Here is a 24,113-nt window from a genome sequence, read left to right as displayed (position 1 = left end):
TTTACAAATTCTGCTTCTGTTGATTTTACCTTCATTAGCATTTTTGTGGTCTCTGCTGTTGTAATCTCAGCAAATTTTGGGCATTCTCTGCTTAGTCATTTATATACCTCAAACTTGAATACCAGAGTTTCACATTAGCATATTTTAGCAATAGCTAACCAGTCCCCTGAAACTGGTAATGCTAATAGGCACATTTTAGTTACGTAAAAGTGAATATATTTTGCTTTTCATTGTCTTATCTAGGGCCTGCTAGAACTTCAGACCAGTGTGTAGGCCTTCGCCATCAGCTCATGAAGACAGTATTTTAAGGTGTAATAAGTAGTTATTTCATAATATTTAAAAAATTAAGTACTAGGTTTGGTATATGTACAAATATAATCTTTCATACATGCACTAAATTTCAAAACCATTATTTAACATTTTGATAGAAGAAGAATCTATAACTTTACATCTCTGCAGACTCTGACATGACATTACTGTGGCCATACAGAGCAGCAATAGCAGAATGTCAGTACTATCCAGTATGGTCATGGGCAGTGTTAAAGTGTTACAACAACGTTTTTGTATGGTTAGCTGGCTTTCAGTTTTCCAGCCAATGAAGCAGACATTACGCATTTAAGCAGGATTACACATCTGAAGGTCTAGGTAATATTTACAAGGGATCAGACTTATTTTCTTATAGCAACTGTAACTGAGAGGATTACTAAAGCACTGGGTTTGTGTGAGAAGACTAGGATTTATTCCTTACTACCTGTATCACTTTGGGCAATTCACTTAATCTCCCAGTGCTTCAATACCCTGCTCAAAAATGGGGACAATAATGCTTCTTACCTTACAGATATTTCGGAAGGATACATCAGTTGGGCTCCAGTCCCCCAGACACAAGAAATGCATACAATAAAGAGTTTACCTATGTTTAGGCATTCATCTCTTTCTAGCTCTTAGCTTGTTCATATAACATTTTCTAAGTTGCTGTTAAAGATCTGTGTAAGTAATTTCCAGTCTCTTCTGTCTTTTTGCATACACATGCACTCACACCACAGCCCCATGTTGCACCACAGAGCAACATTGGGTAGAGGACGGAGCGCTGCTCCTAGCTGACTCTGATCACTTGGTCTGACTCCTGCATTAGGTGTAAAGTGTTACACCCAGCTCCTGAACACCATCTATTATCACAAAGACATTCTCGCAACTCCATCAGCCTTCAGTAACTTCATTGTCTTATTTGAAGTCAGACTCTTAGGAACACCTTATCACTCTGCATTAGTGACATTTTCACCTTCTTGATTGCTGAAACAGGAAGCACAAAATCAGGTTTCTCTCAAGACTACAGCTGAGACATCCTGGACAGGGGTTCTTCAGACAAATGAGGATCAAATAGCACATTGTTGCCAAAACCAAACCATTCTTTTTGATTCATCTGCCATTAGAGAGAAGAGCTGAAAATCTCTTAAAGTTTACATAGCCCAATTAACAGTAGGAAAGACTCCTACATTTATCTCAGAGAGAATTTTTGTCACTGGTGTCTTTTGAATGGATTGCAGTATATTTTGTGTCTAAACCCTAATAAATTTCTCTCCTCTTTTCTTTACATGCCCCGTGGTTTGCTCTTTTAGGTAATGCACAGGGCATACCGAAGTCTTGTTTTGGAGGAGGCCTCAAATTACTGGATTGAAAGAACCTTTTTTGTTATTCTTGGTTATTATAATTATTTTTATTTCTTCTGTTTTAAATATTTGTTTATATATAAATGTGGCAAAACTGAAAGCAGCACTTGGTGAGGCATGCAGCTGCGACAACGATAAGTTCTGTGGCTGAGTGCTAGATTGAGGTGTACAGGGGGGTTCCTGGAGCCAGGGAAACACGAGAAAGAGCAGAGAGCCCTGCCAGGAGCCAGCAGCTCTCGCGAGAGAGGCTGACACGGCTTGGGTATTGCCAGAGCAACTGGGGGAGATTTAAACGGCCCTAGGGAGCGCTATGGATCAGGAGTGCTGCAAACAGGGAGTGCAAACAGGGATTGAGAGGGTGCAGCAGTTTGTGCAGAAGGGCGCATGAGAAGGGCCGTGCACCCTGCTTGTAGGCCCACAGCCCAGGGATGTGCTCTAGGTCTCTGCCATAACGGTGGGCACTCGCCTCAGAGTTAAAACCAGTGTTTCTACAGAGAAAGCCCCTGAGATGTCTAATGCTTCCACCCAGACGGAACTGGTAAGGAAGGAGATCTCAGTACAGACGGTAGGTTGCAACGAGTGCCCAGACCCTTCTCCTGGAGAAACGGTAAGTGCCTGCAAAAGATGTGCACAGGTTGATGATCTGTTGTGTCAGGTGGCCAAGTTGCAGGAAACAGTTAAAAGGCTGTGCAGTATTAGAGGGGCCGAGACAGAGATAGATAAGTGGTTTCAGAACCACGCTCCTGTGGCAGACACCACAGAGAATGAGGCACCTTGTACCCTGGTGACCCACAAAAGCAGGACTCTGCTTCAGTCCCCACCCTCCAGCATTACAACCAAAACCAGATATGAAGCTTTAACAGCTGTAGACACCCACGAGTAAGGTCTGCAAGGAGAAAATGTACCAGCAGCACACAGTAAATACCACAAAAAGAAACGACGAGTGCTTGTAGGGGGTGACTCTCTGTTAAGGGGCACTGAGGCGCCCATCTGCCGGGCTGACAGGGAGTCACGAGATGTATGCTGCCTTTCGGGAGCTAAGGTCCGAGATGTTGCCGAGAGGGTGCCACAACTTGTCAAAAGCACAGACTACTATCTATTGTTACTCTTTCATGCGGGTACAAATGACACCGCAAGCCGGAACCTGGGCAGAATCAAGGAAGACTACAAAGCCCTGGGGGTGCAAGTGAAAAGTATTGGTGCCCAAGATATCTTTTCTTCCATTTTACAGTTAGAGGAAAAGGTGCAGCCAGAAATAGACGTATAATGCAAATCAACTTCTGGCTTCTTGGCTGGTGCCGTCATGAGGGTTTTGGTTTTTATGACAACAGGACATTCTTCGATGAGTATAGCCTGTTAGGGAGGGATAGGGTCCACCTGTCTAGAAGAGGCAAGGGAATCTTTGGCAGCAGGCTGGCCAACCTGGTAAGGCAGTCTTTAAACTGAAGGACTTGGGGGGCGGGGTCCAATGTGGCAATGCGCACGCCATTGCAACCAACTGGGGAATAAGCCAGGGCAACCAGAGCAGAGGCAAATGTTCCTTAGCTGCCTCCCAAGATGAGAACCAGAAGACCAATCACCTTAAGTGTATGTATACCAATGCACAAAGCCTGGGGAACAAACAGGAGGAACTAGAGCTCCGTGCCCAGTCAGAAAGTTATGATATCATAGGAATAACTGAAACTTGGTGGAACAACTCACGACTGGAAGATCGTGATGGATGGCTATAGGCGGTTTCATAAAGACAGGCAGGGAAGAAGAGGAGGAGGAGTCGTGCTCTGTGTTAAGAACCTTGAATGTATAGAGGTCAACTACAATGATTGTGTAAGCCCTATCGAATGCCTCTGGGTCAAGATCAGAGGGATCGTCTCCAAGGGGGATCTCACAGTAGGCATCTGCTACTGACCTCCAAACCAAGACGATAAGGCCAACGAAGCAATATTTGGGTCACTTAAGCAAGCTTCGGGTCAACAGAACCTGGTTCTTATGGGTGACTTCAACTACCCAGACATTTGTTGGAAGAACAATACAGCAGCTCACATGTCATCCATCAAGTTCCTGGAATGTGTAGAGGTCTGCTTCCTCATACAAATGTTAGATGTGCCAACCAGGAGTGAGGCACTGCTGGACTTGCTACTCACAAACCAAGAAAACCTGCTTTGTAATATCTCAGCTAGTGATAGCCTTGGCTGCAGTGACCACAATATTGTGGAGTCTGGGATCCTCCTGAGCACGCTGAAGGTTAGTACTAAGACAAAGGTTTTGGATTTTAAAAGAGCAAACTTCAGCTCACTCAGAGCTCAGTTGGGAGGGATTCCGTGGGAAGCTTCCATGGAGGATAAAGGAGCTAGCGAGTGCTGGGAGTTTTTCAAAAATGCTCTCCTGGAAGCACAAAAACAGTTCATCCCCTTTAAAGGTAAGGGAAGTAGGTGGAGCAAGAGACCCCCTTGGCTTAACTGCAAGCTTCTGAGTCTGCTCAAAACCAAAAGAGAAGCATACCAGAGATGGAAAAGCGGATGAATACCCGTTGAGAACTACAAGGGCATTGCCAGGGTGTGCAGAGATGCAGTTAGAAAAGCAAAAGCTCATCTCGAATTGAAATTGACCAGAGATGTCAAAAACTACAAGAAAGTGTTCTTCAGGTACGTAAAAAACAAGCAGAAACAGAAGGAAAATATTGGCCTGCTGTTAAATAGGAGAGGTGAATTAGACACCAGCAATGCCGAAAAGGCAGAGGTTCTCAACACTTTCTTCACCTCTGTCTTTAATAACCCTGTTGGGCTCCAGGCCTTGAGAACAAAAATCTACATTGATGCAAACACAGACCCACTGTCAGTGAAGGAAGAGTTGGTGTGTGAACTATTACAGGAGCTTAATCTCTACAAATCGATGGGCCCTGACATTATCCACCCAAGGGTGTTAAGAGACCTGGTTGATGTCATTGTGAGGCCGCTCTCCATAATCTTTGAGAAGTCGTGGAGATTGGGGGATGTCCCTGAGGACTGGAAGAAGGCTAATGTCACCCTCATCTACAAGAAGGTCTTAAAGGAGGATCCAGAAAATTCTAGGCTCATCAGTCCTACTTTAGTCCCTGGGAAAGTTATGGAACGAATCCTCCTGGGGGCTATCACAAGTCAAATGAAGCATGTGATTGGGAAAAGCCAGCATGGATTCACCAAGGGCAAATCATGCTTGACAAACCTGACCGCCTTCTATGACAAAAAGTAACCTGCTCGGTTGATGTGGGGCCAGCGGTCGACATTGTCTACCCGGATTTCTCCAAGGCTTTCTATACAGTTTCCCACAGCCTCTTCCTAGAGAAACTGATGCATTACGGTCTAGACAAGTTGTCTCTATGGTGGGTGGAAAACTGGCTCACAGGCCACACCCAGAGGGTGGTGGGAAATAGCTCCTTTTCAAACTGGCAACCTGTTAAAAGTGGGTTCCCCCAGGGATCGATATCGGGCCCAAAGCTGTTTAATATCTTCATAAGTGATCTGGATGATGGGATCAAGTGTACCCTGATGAAGTTTGCTGATTCCAAACTGAGTGGGGAAGTGGACACTTCGGAAGGGAGAGCCACCCTGCAGGAAGACCTGGATGGGCTGGAAGAATGGGTTAACAAGAACCTTATGAAGTTCAGCAAGGACAAGTGTAAGGTCTTGCACCTGGGAAAACATAATCCAGGAGTGCAGCACAGGCTAGGATCTACCTGGCTGGGGAGCAGCTCTGTGCAAAGGGACCTGGGTGTCCTGGTGGACAACAAGCTCAATATGAGTGAACAGTGTGCTGCTGCGGCAAAGAAAGCCAACGGGATGCTAAGTTGCATCAACAAGGGCATCACCAGTGGAGATAAAGAAGTCATTATCCTGCTCTACTCAGTGCTTGTCAGGCCATACCTGGAATACTGTGTTCAGTTTTGGTCCCCACTATGCAAAAAAGATGTGGACAGGCTGGAGAGGGTCCAGAGAAGGGCCACAAAGATGATCAAAGGACTGGGAAGCCTGCCATATGAGGAAAAGCTGACAGAATTGGGTTTGTTCAGCCTTGAGAAAAGAAGGCTTAGGGGACACCTTATCACCATGTTGCAGTATTTAAAGGGTGGCTACAAAGAAGATGGAGACTCCCTTTTTACAAGGAGTCACATGGAAAAGATGAAGGGTAATAGGTACAAGTTATTCCTGGGGAGATTCTGATTGGACACAAAAGGAAAATTTTTCGCAATGAGAACAATCAGCCATTGGAATAATCTCCTCAAGGAAGTGGTGGATTCCCCAAATTGGACACTTTTAAGGTTCAGCTGGACAGGGTGCTGGGCCATCTTGTCTAGATAGTTCTTTTGCCAAGAAAGGTTGGACCAGATGATCCTTGAGGTCCCTTCCAACCTGGTATTCTATGATTCTATGATATAAACCCTAGTATAACCTCTGTTTCATCTTGAACTAGGAGTTAACCTGGAAGTCAGGCCTGCATTGATATTTTCCAGGGCTGGCATGCACAGATGCACAGATATTTTGGAACTGACATTTTGGAACTGAGCATCCTAATAGTCATTTCTTTGACTGTTTGCTATTTCTTGTTAATCTTCTTATATTTGTGAGTTTACTGACACTGGACCAATTAAATACTTACTCAATCAAAACTCCTACTGAAGTCAGTGGGAGTTTTACTTAAGCTCATAGTAAGTGGGAGTTGTAATTGGAGCTTGTGTTAGTTATATGTTTCCTTCAAAAATTTTCACTTTGCGTTGTTCTGTTCATTTTCCACTCAAAATGAATGATCTTATAGAGTGATAGGAATATTAAGAAATATATAAAGAAGATTTAAGTGTATCCTGACTTTGCGTTTTAGGGAGGCAACGACCCTACTGAAGAAGTCTGCAACGTAAGTATGCTACACACCAAGGAGGTCAAAGTGTTGCCTCACTTTAGCAAGTGGTTTTGTGGTGTCCCTGCACTACCAGACACAGCAATGGGTACATTCTACCTACTTGGATATTCACACACAATGGATAGTTGCAAACATGGAGATTTGTTAGCTGTCTCCTCTAGATCTTTCAACTTACCTTTGGGTTGAAAAGTGACATGCCATATTTTGGCTGCCTGTTGAGCAGGAGAGTCTAATAACAGCACAGAAGTTACTGCTCTGGCAACGTACCTTTTTGTTGTTTCCTTTAATGTGATATCGAGGTAGAAGACTATATTGGGTTACTATGCCTTGTTTTATTGGTGAATCCATAGGCCAACACAGAAGAGGGAAAGGGGCAATAGTGGAGGAAGACAGAAGGTGAGAGCAGGTAAGAAAGGATCATGCTCTGAGATCTGAGAAATCAGAAGTTCTGAGAATGAATGAGCCAGGAAATGAGGGCCTGATGGGACTGTGGTGTTGTCTGATGGAAAGACAAGACAGCATAGCCTCTCACAGTCCCTCCAGAACTGAGTGTCCGGAGCAACCTTCAGCTGCCATTTTAACAATGGGAGAAGTAGCAGAGACTACTCATTCTCCTGGCTTTCTGCTGTTGAATCATAGAGACACCTAGATTGGACAATCCACTTAGTGACCTGCAGAGGACTGTGACTTAGTGACTCCTGCACAAAGCAGGGATAACTTGTACTGCCAAGTTTTCAGAATCTCCAAAGACAGAGATTTCACAACCTCTCTGGGCATCCCATCTACTGCTTTACTATTGCTGTTATCAAAAAAAAAAAAAAAAAAAAGAAAAAGTCCTTATCTCAAAATACTTTGGAAGCCACAGCAGTGGGCACTAGTAGACTTGCCCTGTACAGTCTGGATTTTGGACGGTTGACTGGCACATCCACAGATTTCAGATTTACCAAGTGGACATCTTGACTGTAACTATTCTTGGTGTCGAAGTACGATGAAGCTCATAAATAGAACATAAAAGGAAACCTACCTCACTGAAAATTTTGTGAAATCCTCTTGTCTTTGATGATACAATCATGTTTTATGAGGAACTGCCTGCTGTACTACAGCAAAAATGTAGACACGAGACTTTCTGATGGAAACATGTCAGTTTATGGAAAGAAACTATGTGTCTTTGCCTCACTGTAATGTGAGACTGCAGCTTCTCTCTCACAAAAACAGTTCCTAAAAATTGTGTAAGTAAACACAGAAATTAACAATAAAAAATCCCAAACAATTGGAGGTGCAAAACTGTGCTCACAGTTATCCTTGTGGTTAAAAGCTGGTTGAACAAGTAGACCCAATGAGCAAAACCCTCTTTGTCCATAAATATTTTTAAAAGACCTTTTTGTTTAATTACACAAATTTCATAATGTGTCTTCCTTGATTTTGGGGTAAGCATACCCGAGATACTTATTAAAATATTTTGCTTACATCACACCAAGCATTGATGCTTCTTAAAGACTATTATATCCTGGAATTTATGACATATGGTGGTTGATGTCACTTTGCTTCTTTTGAAGGACAAGAATTTAAGTGGGAGAGTGTGTGGTTTTGAAATTACCATCTTTCCAGTTGCCCTGCTCAGAGGAAAGTCAGGCTGGAACGAACAGCACTGAAGTGATACATTCCCTCCTTATCACCTCCTCCTTTTGTTTTTCCAGTATCTAAAGTCAGCTTCAGAGTACGTTCCTAATTTAAAAATAGTTTGGTATGCTGGTTAAGTAGCTTGATTACATCATTAACGGAGGTATTTTGTTTTAAATTTATTGTTTTTTATCTGATCTAACTTTACAAAGAAAGGAGGTCTTGGCAGATTGCCTAGCCTACATGGCATTGTATAATGGAGAAGATGATGGCTTTTTCCCCAGCATAATGGGTTGGAGGAAGAGGGCTGTTGTCGGAAGTTTATGTTTGTTCTCACTGCTGTTTGTATATCTCATACATCAACAAAAAAGCAAACAGTTTTTCAGAGTTAGTAGTTCAGCTGAAAGCTGGGTGACTGGCTAATAGACCTGTAGAGGGCCATGCTCAAGTGGAATTTTTGATAGGTTTTTGGTTTTATTGGTCAACAGTCTAAGAAAAACATGTCTGAACTTTATTTCTAATGCTTCTTATTTTACTTTTTACTAAAAATTCACATTTATTAGACATATAAAAATTAAAGTTGGAATATGCTCTGGTTTTGAAGGAAATAGGTGACATATAGAAAAATTATTTTCACCCATGCTTTCTACTTTATTTACAAAATGAAACCTACAGTAAGTGAAATCTAGTTGACAGAACATGTACACATAATATGCTTTTCAGCAAGAGCCCTAAAGAACACAGATATTCATGTTGCTTTCTTTCCTTTTCATTTTTTAGTACATATCTACTGCATTTGTGAAGCAATAGCTTATATCACAGGCTATGGTATACATAGTCTTGTACCAGTGCTTAAAGTTAAAGAGCTCAAATACAATTAAACTGTAATAGGCATGTTCATTGCATATAACCTATAAAAATTAGAAATAAAAATTTGCACTTGAGGCACATTTTTGTCATCAGGGCCAAATAAATGAACATTTTGGGATAAAACAAAGCTCAGAATATTCATGTATTATAGAACATATATTAGACATTAATATAATATGTCTTGTACACATATACTACATACTCATATGTACTATAGTATAATACAATATAATTTTCATATATTATGGAATACAGAATGTTCAGCATGAAATCCAGACAACTGAATATACTCAGATACATAGTAGTAAACACCTGCAGAACACTGAGAGCTAGACTGGTCTTAAGAGTAAGAAGCATTACATTTTTATCTATCATCTCTTCCTATGGTAGCTATAAGGCACCTGATCTACCACTGTAAGGATCTGAGGAGAACCATGGTGCTACTGTTCAAGGATACCTGAAGAAAATGGGAAATTACTTTGTTCCCTCACACCTCTACACACCTCACATGGAGCTGGCTGGAAGAGCAGGGAAGGTCCGCTGGAGTACCTAGAGGAGTACTGAGAACTAATAGCAATAACATGATATCTCCTGGAAGCACTTTAATTCCAGTGCTGTCCCTGAGATGATGTACCTGTTTAGCACACCTTCCAATGTGGGACAACAGTTTCTGTAGCTTAAGCTTTAGGTATCAATCAGGGCCAGCCCCACCTCCAAACATTTTTTGGAAAAGTGACTGAAAAACAACCAACCCAAGTTCCACTCACCATCAAGAAGCACATTTTCAGGTTCTAGGCTTATCAAAACAAACTCAAATTTAAACCAGTTCGAACAATCATCTCTTTTATGGGTGAATAGAGTTGGCTGGAAGATAGGAACACATTGCAGGTATATTTCAGAATACTATATGTTTGTTTTTTACATTTTATTTTGAAAGGAAAACTTGTCAGAAAGCTAGTCTGCAAATGGAGCAAATTGCTTTGGGATGTATCATAATACACTAGTGGGTTGCTTCCCAGGTTGGATAAAATATTAATCTTTTCTGTCTTTCATTTAAGATTTTAATTATTTTTGGACACATCTCAGTACATCTATTAGGTTAAGGAAAAAAAGCAACAGCACCAAAATGCACTCTAATTGGATGTAACTATCAAGTAAATACTTAACATACTGTATATGGACTCTTTTTGAAAACTATGGTCATGCCCTACTCATAAAGAATATATGCTTGCATGATTTATTGGATGTGAGGTCAGAAGAATTTTTAAATTTTTTTAAAAATCTGATCTCTGCACAAAAGAGGCCAGGAAATTAAACCAATAGTGGTTAAATGTAAATGGCAATTTACAGCTACATCAGCTATGTAAGATATGGCATAACTGAAGTTACAAACCAGATGTCAAGACTTAAAGTTATGAGGAGTATACTGTATCCTTTGTCAAGCTACACTTGCAGTTAATTCCATTTTTAATTTGTCTAATATTAAATATTTGCTGTTTGATACAATAACTGTCCTGACTAGTTCTTTGCTAAAGCAGTAGTCTCCTTCTTATTCATTACAAGGCAACTTTTGCAAAACTAAACCATTCTTGATGACAAGTTCTGTTCAACTTGTGGTGATTCTTCAACTTCTCCAAGCTCTTTGAACATGTTAGATTTACATTTTTGATGGGTTTATTTTTACAGCAAAATTCTTAAGATGATAAATAAGGCACATTCTTGGTCATATCTGATTAATCAGATTGGAACTGAAAAAGTACATTAATGAAAGACAATTGGTTTCTTTCACTGAGCTTTAAGTAGTCATTGTCGTTTTAATGAAGAGATAGTTGGGGACAATTCCTACTTTGTTCCTTGATAAATAAGTTCAGAATATAAGGAAATATATGATTTAAAAAAACAAACAAACAAACAAACAAAACCCAAACACCTCCCCCCCCCCAACCAAACCCACAAACACCAAACACAAAACCCAAAAAACATTTTAACGCTTTATTTCAAAATGCATGGCAGTTCTTCCTCAAGGGGAAAGTATCAGTGGAAGATTCCTCAAGGTTGGTAGTGCAGGGGACATAGTCCACAGGGAGCTAAGCCAAGAGAGGGAAATTGTAAAAAGGAGCAGGATAAAGAAAAGCTGACCATGCACTGGACAGCACATTAAGATGAAAGAGAAGTATCAGAAGTTTGCAGTAGGAAAGCTGTATGCCCCCTTGAATGGGGCTTTTCCCACTGAAATTCAGCTGTCTAAAAGTTAAGGATCTATGTAATCTTGGCTCCGTCTCTAGTTAATGGCAAGGAACACACATCTCCAGAGAACAATTCCTCCATCCAAGAACTGGATTAATCATTGTTTGGAGATACTTGCCTCTTCAGTGACTACACAGTGTCTGGACAAGTGGTTTAAATTAGATACCAAAAGTTTAGATAACTGAAATCAGGAGAGTTGAATCCCAGCCTTCATGTAAATCACTGTAGTAGTTCCATTACTTTACAAAACAAAGAAAAATGTTTCTATGAATGAAAAGTACTCAAGTTCATCCAGCAATCAGATGAAGAAGAGCTAAATCCATAGTAGATACGGACAATACCATTCTATACAAAATAATGTCTTAAACGGTTTTACTGCAACCTTCTTAAACTTCGTAAGTCACAGTAGTTCTAAGCATTCAGTCAGAAGTAGATCATTTGCCTTTCAGGAATTACTGATGACAGAAGAAAACGTTCTGTCATGATTTCCATTGAATATACTTTTCTATAGTTCTACACTATCAGTTCTGTTCTGCACAAAATTTATAGCTGTATGGATCCTACATGCTATGAGCTGCTACTAAATAGAGGAGAGTGAACACTCAATTCTAAACATGTATAATGACCGTGAGTACAATTTTTTATAATCACACTTACTATTTCTCCAATACTTGCAAGTGGTTGAAAGCATGGAGAAGCTTAGAAGCTTTAATAGCTTAAAATCCCCTGCTTCTCTCTATTTATGGATTACATTGATGAAAGAATTCATTTATGATTGCAGGATTTGCAAGCATATCTACAAGTATCTTGATGCACTAATTCCACGTAGCTTGTTTAAACAAATGTTATATATACATTTGTCCACATGGAACTGACAGTGAAATTTGGCAGTCTGCTGGGGCATGTGGGGCTGATAGAGCTGAAGTGTTTTTCAAAATCTCTCTTAATGGGCTAATCATTTGAACTACTCTGTACTCCAAGAATAGTTCATCCTGGTTATGCACCAACAGGGACGGAAAGTCCTTCTTGAAGTTCATATATTTGCACTGGGATTTACTACAGGGATGTATTCTGACAAACAAAATTAATTTTTCCTTCACATACCTTAGCTTCCCATTTGAGTTCCTAGAAAATGTCTTTCTCTGAGCTGAGAGCACTCTAAGGAGCTAAGCGTCACAGGGTGAAAGAAGAAAGATTAGCTTCTGAATACAGCAAAAGACTCTTGTCCATACATTTGTTTTACTTTTCCTCATATAAACTGAAGATGCTGAGCATAGAGGTTCATTTAGTCTTCTAACTGGTATTTTGCATGTCCAAATACTCACTGTACACAATGCAAGTATGGCAAGCATGTTCTTTTGAGCAAGGCCCAGGGAATTCAATGCAACATAAGCAAATGTAAGTGCCACTAGCCATGGAAGCTTCAAAGCTAGTCAAACTAGAGGATTAAAGAACTGTGGACGTTTTGTAATTAGCTTTGGTATCTGGAAGAGTGGACTATAACATGTACATGGGAAGGCAACTGTGTAAGTATATATAAGGAGAGAGATATATATATATGGATATATAAGTATATCCACTTATAATTACTGTCCACATAACTTAGTGGTAAAATATGTTCCCAGTAGTTTCTCAGGTCATCTAGAACAAATTAATGAAGCAGATGTAACAAAGAAAATCACAAACCCAGTTAAGCTGACACACCAGCAACAAGAGTCTCATTCATTTGATACACAACTGTTGTTTTGTGACTAAAGCAAGACTGAGACAGTGTAGTAAATATGTACATTATTATAACAGTAGAAAAACTTTCTCACTTCTGTCACCAGCCTTTTTCCCTTTATTACTTTGATTTTCTTCTACTGCTAATGTACTTTATCTCTCATATCAGTTGGGCCCCAGTTCCCTGTTATAATATGACTTGCTCCCAGACACTGTGCTGATAGGTGCCCTAGAATTTCAAGAGTAAAATAGCAGATTTATCTCTTTGCAACATTCAGTGACTGAACGTGTTGCTAGGCTGGGGGCAAAGGAGAACTTCTAGAATAAATTTCATAGCGGAATATGACATTATGAACAGATCTATGCACGTTTAAGTTGCTTGCAGCTGTTTTACAATTTTGGCTAGCAAGCAGGTGTAAACTGCAGAAGGTGATAAATGCTTTCCTTTCATCGACTCTAAGTTGTCTGCCCTTTGAGGCCACCAGGAAGCTAGGTCTGAAGACAGATGAACAGAACGTTATACAATCTCAGGAAATGATGAAGAGCTGCATTTCTAGTCGCCATCTGGTGGTTTCCTGTACAACGGCAAGTAGTTTGGGAAAGAATCTTTTAATGGCAGTTGTGATGTCATGAGATTGTTTTTAAGGATTGCACGAAGTGCAATAAACATCGATGCAAGCATTTTACTGACCTCCCAAGGAGGTGTGTGTGTCACTAGACATGTAAGAATAGCATCTACTAACTGATCCTAAAATGCATTTTTGAAAGTATGTATTACAAAGATCTAGCTCTCGCTAGTTGAGAATTTCTCTCCTTGCTCACTTTGTTAAGTACTTGGTAGCAACAGAGAAATCACAGCATATTTACTATTGTCTGAGAGAAAATACTTTTCTGACAAGCCCTGCTTTTGTAATCACCCTGAAGTATTTTTCCGCATATTGCTTACTATTTTTTTGCTTCATTTTATGGAGATCTTGTCTTTTAAGCGACTATCTTTCCAGGTGTTCACATGATTGCTTAAGATCACTTCCCTTATATTTGCATTTACTTGTGTGAATAAGTGTGCACAGTATTTTACAGCCCTTCATCTTTCGTCAGAAAGTGTCTTGGAAGCAGAAAGGACACTTTCTGTTGGAGATTACCTTCTCTGCTGGTGTTGAATAGGACAGCCACATTTCTAGTCTTTAAGAACATGATAAAGCCAAAGGGCCACTGAAAATCCTCTTTTCTTATAGATAAACTGTCAGGCTGAGATATGCAATTAACAAACCAAAGCATAGTCACCAGTTGAAGTTTTTACTGGACTTTCAGTTCCTCAGGAAAGATTGAGATCTTGGTACTGAAGAAGGCACGCCGTCACTGTCAGTAACTAGAGGAAGAGACTGGTGAGCCATAGTTAGATTATTGATTTACAGTCAATATAAGTAGAATAAGCATTCTTCGCCTAGTAGAGAGGTTGTGGGGAAACCTGGAGGGGAGGCGAGGAGCTAACCATCGAGGTTAGAGATTTGGAATAGCAGTAAGATAGATGTAATAGGTCTGTGTGGGATATCACTCCCCCAACTAGAAAAGTTTAGATAAGGTCTGGATTCCAGGCAAAAGCTAAGCAGTGGGAAAATAAGAGGATGATGCTAAACAACATTTAACCAATCCCAGGTAGGAAGTAATAGCAAACATATAGAAGGCAAAAATACCCAACTGTAACTTGCCAAAGAGCATAGTTTCTTCAGATATTGCCAGTTATGATTTTAGAGTGAAAAAAGCTTTTTGGACATATTGTTCTGCCTCTGATTTGTGTACAAACTTCCAGGTATTGGTACTCTTACGCAGTAAAAAGGACTGTGAATGAGCACAGTGTCAGAATGTGAGAATGAGGGGAATTTTATGGTGTTTTGAGAGAGAATTTGGTTGTTTGTGAATAAACAACCCTGACTGTTTATTGTCCAAATATTTTTGCATATCTTTACTACAAGACTTTATCAGTGTAAGAAGTGGAGCAAATAGGAAAAAACTATATACACGTAATAGAACTGTGTATGTGTTTCTTGACATCCATTATAACAAATAACAAGAAACTTTTGAAAACAGAAATATTTACAATATAACATAGAAAATCAGTCTTTTCCCAAGCAGGCATTTTGTATAGTGTCAATATACATCAGGCTTGGTATGGTTTCAGTGGAATGAAGGTACATTAATGATTTTTATGCTTGCTCCTTTTGCATCCTAGCATAATTTTCCCTTGAAATCATTTTCAGTCATAATTTATTGAGAGTCCTAATAATCTTTTGCTCTTTCACACTGATTCTAACAAGGTTCTGACCTGAATCCTCATGTGTTCCACATCATTTCCTTCTGGAGATTACCAGGCCAAGCCGAAGAGTAAATGAGTTATAAGGTCAAGAGATTCTCACTGTGAGACAACTGCTGAATTCCTGGTAGCTATGATTGCATCTTTCTATTACACCTTAATCACTATTTGACAAATTCCAATCAGAGATTCATAAATTAATATGAGTTATTTTAATTAAGGCAATATGTTGCTTCACTGCAGGAATATTAAAAATACACAGACCCTGAAAACAGTAAATATGTCGTAAAAGGATAGTAAAGTGATGGAGCTTTAATCATGGGTGACTTCTACAGGTATAAACTCTGATTTAAGAGTGGGTACAAATCATCATCTAATAGTTATAGGAGAGGGAAAGTAGATTTTAAATTAATATTATTTTTTTAATCATCAAATACTTTTAAGCCTTTAGAAATAAAATGAAAAAAATCACAGAGGTGAATTTAATGACTACAAACTTTACTGTAAAATATATTTAAAAAGCAATGATTTCTGTTCTTTTTACTCATACTATTACATTGCTAACAGTTGAATGTAGTTTATGTGAATAGCTATGTTCTCTCCAGGATAATCTCTTTTGGTGCTTTAGCGTCTAGGAACTAAAGAATCAGATTCAGAACCCCCTACTATACACATTATTTCTGGCATTTCTACTAACCGGAATCAATGACGTCACCTCTTTGGTAGCAGAATCTATACTAAAAACAGTCGTAGTACAGTTTTTGTCTCACCAAGCTTCCTTGGGTTGACTTGAAATATTCTTTGTACATAAGGAAACACCCAGACCAATATGTTTTAACCTGCAGAGCTTCAGTGAGGTTGCGTTAAGACACACCAAGTTCCACAGCAGTGGGAAGGAGAGGGACAAGTCTAATACTTGCAGGCCACTCTAAATGATTAGGTATTCATTTAGCATTCAGATTTGGCAGTGAAAACAGAACAAGGCTCTGACTCCTGCCTCTGTATCACCAGGAGGAGAGTATAATCACTCTTTCATTACACTCACTATAGGAAATGTACCTTAAAATACTTACACTTTCATTTGCCCGTCAAAGCTATGCTTTATATTAAGATCTCAGAGTTTGCTGAAGCCTTAATTGATTCAGTTTTGCAAACCTCATGATCAGGCAGGAAAATGTTTGCTGTTTCCGTCTTGTAGATACAGAAGGTAAAATACAATCTCTACCTAAATTCACATGGCAATGTGTAGGAATATAAGGCATACAAGGAATGTGTTGTCTGGTAATACTTCACTTTCAGAGCAGGATAAACACTACATTTTCTAGAGATTAACGTCAAGCAACCACCTTCATGAAAACTACTTGTTGTATAATGAATGGAGCTGATTCAAAGCACAGGACAATAAAAAGATCTTACTCAGTTTATGATTTCATTTAGACAAATGGCTATAAATATTAATTTCCAAGGTAAAATTCTGTTGACTTTAGATCAAGACAAACAAGGGATGTCTTTAATGCTGTCAGACTTCTTGAAAATCCAATGAGCTGGTGAAATAGTTCCACTGACAATATACACTATAATATCAATTTTCATTCAAGCTTGCTGTAATCCATGTTTGCTTTAAAGATTATAGACATAGTTGATGTGGGAATCAAAACCCAAGTATAGGTCAGATGAAGATTTAAGTTACTAAACCTTTGTATCTCTCTGTCTATCAAATCCTTCAGTAATATGTGAACTCAAACATCTATAGATTCTAGTACAGCAGCTGAAAATTAATCCTTAAAACAGGTGGGCCTAAGATTGACTTTGATATAAATTTAGAAGCAGAGTTTGTGCATAGATATGAATATGATTTCAGTGATTAGAATTCACAGGACATCCCACTCAAGACTGATCTGAAAACTGAGCGTGTAGGGCATATTTGGAGGAAGATAGTTATTGAAATGAAATACATTTTGCAAAATGACTAAAATTTGCTGATGACATAAATGACAGGGGAGGGAGATACAGAACAGAGAAATATGGTGCCTTAGCTACACTAAATTCATAGGCAGATGACTGATACAAAAGACCTCCATTCCAAAACTAAAAATATATGGGCCCAGGAATTATTTTAGGATTTGCAAATAAAGACCAACAAATAGATATGTCCTATGATTCCTATTGTCTAAAATAAAAACTCCGTTCACATTCTCACCCAGGAGTCAAACCAAACTCAAAATACCTTCTTCAGTTCTCAAGAAGGGCCAGTTGAATCCATTAAATGATGAAACCCAAAGTATTTCTCCTAACTGTATGTTGATGCTAGATATATTTTTTCCTAGATTCTGCGTATACTATCTCTATCATAAAAGTTTACCAGTCAAATTGCAATTTTCATGTCTGTTTCTTAAAAGAGTTCATGTCTAGCACAGTACACAGTGAAATCTTACTGAGAAGGGTTCAGCACTGCAGTGGTTGGGGCAGCATGGTATCTCACTGTTTGCTACTCTGGGATATGTTTAAATTTCATATGTAACTTCGATCAGAGCTCTAGGCATTTCCCTACTGAAATGGCCTTGCAAGCATGAGTCTCCTGGAAACAGAGAATGCAGAGAGAAAACCAGTAGCAGGTATTTACAGAATGATTTACAAATACCTGATAAATGGTATTAGTGCTCTGCTACAAAGTCACTCTGCCATATTTGCTGTCTTAGGTGGTTCAGCTAACAAACTACTGAGAGATTCTGCAGTAAGCAAAGGAGGGATAGTCATTCAGAGGAAGATGGAAAAGAGATGAGAGGCTGAGAGGAGGATTTTGGGGTTACACAACATTGCGTTGCTTTCTTAGGGAATACTAATGATTCTGCGTTCAGCGCTGTCAGCTCTTTTTAGTAATCAGTAAAGTGTTAAACCTCATTGCCTTGTGCATACCAAAAAGACTAGCTTTCTGCTACATGATAACAATAAATTCTTTAAAACTCTACAGAAACTGTGCTTACTTTTTAAAACCTGATCAGTCAAGGTGACAACTTGTGATGAGGAGGGCTGAGTAGCGGTGAAGTACTGGAGAAATCCTGTTTTTCAAAGGTCAGTACAGGTGATAACACTCTGGAATTCTAGGAAACAGGAAGCAGGACTAATCAAAATATACTGAAATTAGGCTGACTTTTGTATGGCAGGGCTGGAATGGATTGATCTAATGCTAAAATATTTACACTGTCTGTAGGTCTGAGGTAGACGATGCCTTCCTGGGCCAAATTCAGAAGCCCAGGGGAGAAGTGCTCATGACTTGTTTTACTGTTTTAACAAAGCAAACAGAAAGTTTAGTAAGGACTGAACCTAGGCACTACAATTTTCTTCAGTTTCTCCACTTGTCAATACTGCAGCCAGCAATATTGCAGCCAGCATGGAATCCACATTGTGCATCTAAACATAATATTTCAACAAAGTTAACATTTAGACAACTGAATGTAGTCTGAGCCAACCATTTCCCAGATATAGTTGGGAAGGAGATGCTATGGTGGTTGTAGTATAAGATACAATCACTTTTCCTCATATAAGGTACACAATAGAAACATCCTTAAATTCTTGAATTACTTTTCCTTTTTCCAGATGATAGAGTGCTGCACTATGTCATGATATCAATGCATAGACGGACTGAAATTACATTGGCTTGCTTTTGCTGCCGTATTTCATACTGCTGTCTAAATTGCTTTCTACTATCACTCCTGTCTTGACTGTCTATGTTTCTTTCTGCCTGGAAAATTTATGTTTTATGTTATTTTGTCCCCATCTAATTGTGTTAGTCTGAATTCTTCTTCTCTCCCCCCCCCCCCTTTTTTTTTCCATTGTGTCGCATCCACATTTCTAGATCTTTTACACCTTTCTTTCCCTACCATCTTGTCCTTTCCAGTTCTTTCTTCCTGTCATAGGCTCATATCTTTGGTGGAGACAGGTAGCAAATTATTCTACAAAATCATTACTGAGGATCAAAATTTTAATTAATTAATTAATTAGGTTTTTTAGAATTAATGGGGGCGTGGAGCTTACTGAGAACTGATCATAGAAAAAAGGCTGGGAGTGAACAATCCTGAGCTGCTTCAGTACTTCCTAAAATGTAAATTATAGAAAAGTAGATCTGTGGGAGAAAGCAAAACCCGAGAAATGGAAGAAACTTGTTAATGGGATTTACTGAAGAGAAGACCCAAAGAATTTGAACATGGAGGATGCCCAGAATTTACTTTGCTTTGCTTTGCTTTACTTTTCTTTAAGTAAATGCAAATATTTTCTAGAGTTTGCATCTCAGACAGAAGACAATAAACTGACAAAGGATAAATAATGAGTAAAGAATAAACAACTCATACAGGTATTCAGAAGAAAGGTACAGCCAAGTAGTGGGAAAAAGAATGATAAACAAAAGAGCTCATTCTTGAAATTACGGGATTTAAAGTCTAGAGTGGAAATAGCTAAAAGCTGAGGAGTTCTTCACCTTGTAAATAAAAATAAAAATAATAATAAGACAACTTTCAGCTACATAAATAAAAAGATAAAAGGTGAGGCCTATGCAACACATTCCAAATATCAAGGATACATATAAGGCTAAAGAAAGTCTGTGAACCAGAGAGTAAACAAATAGTTTGTTTACTGTTTTGATCTGGACAGTAATGCATATATGGATAGCTGTAGGTGCCCATGAAACTGCACACTGAGTAATGAAGGCTGCCAAATCTGTGATGAAAACAGTATTTGGACTACTAATTGGTTGAAATTTAACCGCCTTTTGAAAATACTAAAAGAATTGGAAAATGAATTTGCAAATCCAGTAGTAATGATTTCAGTTAATTTGTTAGTAGGGAATTGGAGTTAGGGCATTGAAAGCTACAAATAAAATACCAACCACAGTATCTACTTTTGAAAAAGGGAGTGTGGTGGGGAGGTAGTCCAGGAAATATCTGCTTATTGCAGTCTGAGAATGTTATGTAAAGGATGTAGGTACAAATGGAAAGTAAACTTACAATTTTAAGTAAGTTTAATTTAATTTAATTTTAATTTTAACTTAAATTAAAAAATTTACAATGGTTTTATCAAAGGTAATGTCTATCAAATCAACTTAATGCCTGTTAAGATAACTGATTTCTTTGAAAAATGGTAAATTCATGAATTTTGTATAGCTATGTTTAAGAAAAAGCATTTGATTTAACGCCCACAAGTCATTGAAGTGGAGATAATGGGATGCATGGAGTTTATTGTATGGTGAATAAAAAGCTGGCTAAGAGAGAGATGATAATTCATTGATACTAAAAAGAAAGAAAGGGGACTGATCACTTGTTATTTTCCTTGGGTGCTGTTTTCTTTATAACCTCTGTTTAATATTTTCATTAATGAGCTTGGTGATGTAGAAAAGTAGAGGTGATATCAATCCAAGCCTTACTACCAGTATGGGGAAAGACAAGACTATCATACGGTGTAACTTCAAGGGATGGAGTGATAGCAATGAGATAGATCAGATCAAGTACATGACCGTGTATGTTGGAATGGATAGCATAACATTTGTTTTAAGCAAAAGTAGTTCATCAATTTAATGTAATGGAAGAAGAACAAACCTAAATGAGGAAGATGATGCTTAGATCAGCCATGGAAAAAGGTGGCAGTTTTGCAGTATATACTGTGAGATATTTTCAGGAGAAATGTTATTCCAGGCACTGTATAACTGTTTTACAAGGCTATTAGTAGGAGCACAGTTAGAATACAGTAATACTGTGTTAAGCAATCTGTGTTTAAAACAAACTAACAAAATCCTCTGAGGTTGGAACAGAAGCAGAGGAGGACTACTTGTATAACTAGAGGAAACGGAGGACTTATCGTATATAAAGAGATTAAAAGGAATTGGTTTGTTCAGCCTAGCAAAATAAAAGTTGAGAAGGATATGATTATTTTTCATAAATACGTTCAGGAAATAAATGCAGAGGCATAAATACTGAAGGATAGTACTTACAGAAAATTAAATGGATACAAATGTATTAATTTAAACTAGAAATTAGAAATAGTTTTCTAATCAACAAAGGAAGATTTGGAAAGGCTTACATAGCAATGGAGGAATCTAAATTGCTTCCAAACTTGATGAAGTTGGTGAGTTCATGGAAGGTATTTGTAATATGACAGGAATGATTTTGATGTAAAAAGCAAAGGTTTTTTTGTGTGGCTTTTTTTCATTAGTCTTGCTTCACTGAAAATGCTTTTATTCCACCCAATATACTAGTTGTTTTAACAAAAAAGACCCTAACAAAACCCAGATAAAATCATGTGAAACCATTTCTTGTTCCTCTTTCAAAGCTGTCCTAAAAAGTCATTCCATCATATCATCTCTGAATAGAAGATACAAGAAAAAATTACAATTCTAATCGACAATTCCATTAAGATATGGACGTGTCTGAATATCTGCATGCATTGTCTTTTTTTTTTTTTTTAATGTCTTTATTCCTTATTTACTCTTCTGTGTTGCTGCCTGCCCTCAGTCCTCATCTGTTACAGGTGTAATATTCTTCACTGGGAATCAGATACCTTGGTTAATAAAGCTTCAAAATAGAGAGTATTGGCTACAGTGACCGAAAAAAAAAAAAAGATTGAGTAGCATGGTCTGGTACTTACTTGGGAGGGGAAGCTGAAGGATTTGGGCAACTGTTTCAGTGACGCCAGATCATCCTTTTGCATGACTGCTTTTGATAGGGGAAGACAGAGAAAGTCAAACAACCCAAATGAACACCATGAGAGGTAACTACGAAAAAGTACCAGTATCCATTCCAGTCCTGAATTGCATTTGTAATAGCCAGAGTACTGGCAATTTATAAGTGCTGGAGATCCAAAGGAGTATTTTTAGATCCACAAACTGAAAAGAGATTAAAAATGTAGCATGGTAAGTAAGCTATATAGGACAAAGTTGAGATGATCATGCAATGAACAAGATACTTAGGTATACATGTACATTAGAGGAGATAGATTAGGAATGCCTAGGTTGTGGGTACCGTTGAGGAATCATTTCGAGTCCTGCACCTTGATAGTTCCAAAGCATTTTAACATATAACTGTCAGGAGAAACATAAGTAATGTGGGAGTAACATTCAGAGGTAACTGGAGGTTTTGTGTATCCAAATTTTGAATATTAGTGTCTAAGGTCATCTAAGTCCTGCTGCTGAAAATCAGACATTAAATGATTTGTATCTTGATTATTTGGTAGAGTTTGCACTTTTTAACGTGATAGATATACTTTGACAATATACAAATAAAAGACTGCATAAATACAAAGTCATGTTTTTAGATATTCAGCTATGATGAATGTTTTCTGGAGGAAAAACAAAGAGGGAAGGGAGCAGACATAGTACTTTACCTAAGAATAGAATTGTCCCCAACAACAAAGAGGAAGAAACAATAGTGGTCTGTTAAACTACTGATTGAGCAATGAATTCTGATCAGAGGATTCATGAGGACATAATTGAAATCAGAGAGGTTCACCTTTGCTGAACTCATTCCAGGTCTGGGACCTTAATTTGTATCATGGTGTCTTGCTGTGCATGTACTTGGAATGTGAAAACAATATGAGCTTAATACTTCCGTTTAAACATACAAGTTTGACTACACTTGCATAATCGTGGTGAGTCCTTATTTGCAATTCAGTGCATAAGGGAAAGGGTTGTCACAATGTTTGAACCTGACACTTTGGTACAATGCAATTTCAAAGAAGAGTCTTTTGTCAGATGTGCTGATCAGTCATTTCCCCTATTAGAGCTGACAGTGCTAAATAAAAGGCTTTTACACAAATCTTAATCATGACAAAACCCCTTGCAATAATATGCAAGGCTATAACCTGTCAATAAAGAAAACAGCCTCTTAGTGGAAAGTGGTAGATACCCACAATGTTGCTTATCATACTTGCCCTGAGAATCAGTACAGTGTTTGCTAACAGAAGGAGCCTTGTCTTATTTTTACTGATGCAAATAGGAGTTTTGCTAATGTTATCACAGTGATACTAAGATCTGGAGTATCATTGACAAAAAATATATGGAAACACAAACAGATTCATATAGGCTTCTTTGTTGGGCCTTTGTGTTTTCTTCTGCCTCTCAGAATACAACATTTTCTTTCATCTGGTAGAAACAGTATAATTTTGCCATTATTTAGTGCAAAATATGCTTCCATGTCCTTTGAAAGTGTAAACCTATTTAGAGAGAATGAATATATCTTTGAACATATGGTAATATGGGTTTTGGAAATCTGAAAGTGTTAACTGTGTGTCTTTACAGCAAACTGTATTGCCTTGAAATAATGTGAAGCTTGGCAGTTTTTCTTTGCAGGGGTCCATACAAACATTTTATTTGGGTTTGATACACTTAGAATAACATCTGCTAATTTAAATTTGAGTTTTCTGTTGTCTCAGTAAAATTCTGTCAGAACTCCTGGATTTCTCTCAGTTTTACATGCCATCTATGAAAAACTACAAATTTGGTATGTTACAAATGCATCACATGTTTTCTTAGGCTCAGAGATTCATGAGCTCCAAAGAATGTTTTGTTTAAAAAGAGGAGTTTTACACTTCACAAACTGACTAAAAGCCGAAAGACATTTTAGTTTAACTTGCAAATGTTATGTAGATTTTTGTTGTGCGAAGGAAAGGCCAAGCTGGTAGAAAACATGGGCATGAAATGATTTCGAGCTAAGATTAGAGTTAACGCAGATTTTCAAGAGTCTAGGTAAGGTTAGGGACAAAAAGTCTTAGAAGGATAAAGTAAATACCCAAATATGAACTAT

The sequence above is a fragment of the Gymnogyps californianus genome, chromosome 2, assembly GCF_018139145.2.
Source record: "Gymnogyps californianus isolate 813 chromosome 2, ASM1813914v2, whole genome shotgun sequence".
Classification (NCBI taxonomy): Eukaryota; Metazoa; Chordata; class Aves; order Accipitriformes; family Cathartidae; genus Gymnogyps; species Gymnogyps californianus.
The sequence above is the reverse complement of the archived record's forward strand: the minus strand, read 5'-3'. Positions refer to the sequence as shown.